Source organism: Nansenia antarctica (assembly GCF_963989245.1).
Source record: "Nansenia antarctica genome assembly, chromosome: 5".
NCBI lineage: Eukaryota > Metazoa > Chordata > Actinopteri > Argentiniformes > Microstomatidae > Nansenia > Nansenia antarctica.
In genome coordinates this window covers 71,675,709-71,678,208 of record NC_137690.1, presented here as the reverse complement: position 1 = coordinate 71,678,208, position 2,500 = coordinate 71,675,709, and positions in this window count along the sequence as shown.

Here is a 2,500-nt window from a genome sequence, read left to right as displayed (position 1 = left end):
AGACACTGAACCCCAAATTGCTCCCAGTGAGCGGGCCGGATGAGGCGCCTTGCATGGTAGCTTGCTGCCATCGTTGTGTGAATGTGTGAATGAGAGGCCGTTGTAAAGCGCTTTGGAATAAAGGCGCTATGTAATGGCGCTTTTCCACTACGATGCAGACCTGGTGCCGACCTGGTGCTGACCTAGGTCTGCCCGCTTCGGTTCCCTTTTCCATTCGTCGGTCCGGGTCGCTTCAGTCCTAGGTCCCAGGTACCACATCCGAGCAGGGTCCCAGGGTCCCAGGTCCCAGGTCCCACACCGTTGATTGGTCAATGGACAATCGTCATCCCATGTCCCATCCCATATTATTTCTTCACAACCGCCATCTTGAAAATACCACATTCACTAGGAAAATGTCACTACATTTTCTGTAATAGCTTATTAATAAAGATTCGGAAAATTATGCTGACCATCGTATTATCTTAGTTTAATGTCATTTCAATGAATCATATAACTTTTATTTACAACAAGCACAACACAAAAATCGCTATTATGCACCGTGTTTGTCCGTGAATAACACCGGCTGTGGAGGTGGTAAAAAAAACACAATACTCCTTTGCTAACTTCACCATCTGTCTACGGTCATTTTGAGCCCTTAACCACCGCGCTGACACCCCGAGAAGTTATGCTTTTAACCGTAAACTCGATGAACCGGGAGTTCGCCAGCAGCCGTCCAGCCATTTTCACCACTGTACATACTTTGTGTTTTGTCCCCCGCCCCCACCTGTGGTGTATGTCCCCACCTGTCCTACCCGCTGTACATACCTTATGTTTTGTTGTATTGTTCTTCCCATGATGGATGTGTGTTTATCTTGTAGATAGTAATAGTTATTTGTCTGTATTATCTTGTAGATAGTACTAGCTTTTTTGTCTGTCTTACATGTAACGATGAATTGAGAATCAAGGACCCCAATTGAAATAAGCCAGTGGCTTTCTTGGGTTTTTATCCTGTTAGTTGACCTTGTATGTAATATGTACTTTCATGTACCTACTTCTGCAAATCTTCTAATAAAGTTTTCAATCAATCAATCAAAACCATTCACTCATGAGTCAAATGCCGGTTTTAACAGGGAATTCGCTCCGCGCTGTGTCCACGGTGATAGGAGTGGATGATCGACTCCATTCAAAAACTTTTGAATTCCCTGGCTTCTCCTCTTTCCGGACACGTTTGAATTGTTATCCTAACCCCCGGTAAACCGAAGTTATTAACCCGCAAACGGCACCGTGTTTGTCTGTGAATAACACCGGCTGTGTCATGAGTCAAATTCCGGTAGATTCGCGTCTTGTCTGCGTTTCCCGATGATGATACTACAGTTCATAAAGCAGACAAGTGAAGGCAGTGGTTTTAAGGGTTCAAAAAACATGACTTTATTATGTGTACATAGCTTCCTCTCTCTCTTTCTCTTTCTCTCCCAAAAAATCACTGCTGTGTACACCCGGAAGCTTTTTGCCAGGCTGCGTGTGACGCGTAACTCCGCCTACTATCGACGACTCCTCCTACTAGTCCGGTTCGGTTTGTGTAATGGAAACAGAACAGATCAAAAGTGACCCGACCTGACCCGACCCGACCCGACCTGACCCGACCCGGGCCGGTCAATGGAAAAGCGGCTTAAGTCAGTCCATGTACCAATAATAATAACAAGAAGAAGACCTTGAATTGATATAGCGCCTTTCAGAGGAGCCAAGGTCTCTTTACAGAGAAACGGAAAGAAAAACAAAAACAGTCAGACAAACAAAACAACAACAACAGAACTAGAATCCGACGGCCTTGGTGAACAGGTGGGACTGCAGGGCCGTTCTAAAGGCGTCCAGGGTGGGGGGGGATGTTGTGGATCACCGCAGGGAGAGAGTTCCAGAGGGTGGGGGGGGGGGGGGGGCAGGGAGAGAGTTCCAGAGGGTGGGGGGGGGGGCAGGGAGAGAGTTCCAGAGGGTGGTGGGGGGCAGGGAGAGAGTTCCAGAGGGTGGTGGGGGGGGGCAGGGAGAGAGTTCCAGAGGGTGGGGGGGGGGGGGCAGGGAGAGAGTTCCAGAGGGTGGGGGGGGGGGCAGGGAGAGAGTTCCAGAGGGTGGGGGGGGGGGGCAGGGAGAGAGTTCCAGAGGGTGGGGGGGGGCAGGGAGAGAGTTCCAGAGGGTGGTGGGGGGGGCAGGGAGAGAGTTCCAGAGGGTGGGGGGGGGCAGGGAGAGAGTTCCAGAGGGTGGGGGGGGGCAGGGAGAGAGTTCCAGAGGGTGGTGGGGGGGCAGGGAGAGAGTTCCAGAGGGTGGTGGGGGGGGCAGGGAGAGAGTTCCAGAGGGTGGTGGGGGGGGGGGGCAGGGAGAGAGTTCCAGAGGGGTGGGGGGGGGGGCAGGGAGAGAGTTTCCAGAGGGTGGGGGGGGGGGGGGCAGGGAGAGAGTTCCAGAGGGTGTTGGGGGGGGGCAGGGAGAGAGTTCTAGAGGGTGGGGGGCTGGCTGCCACACTGAAGGCTTT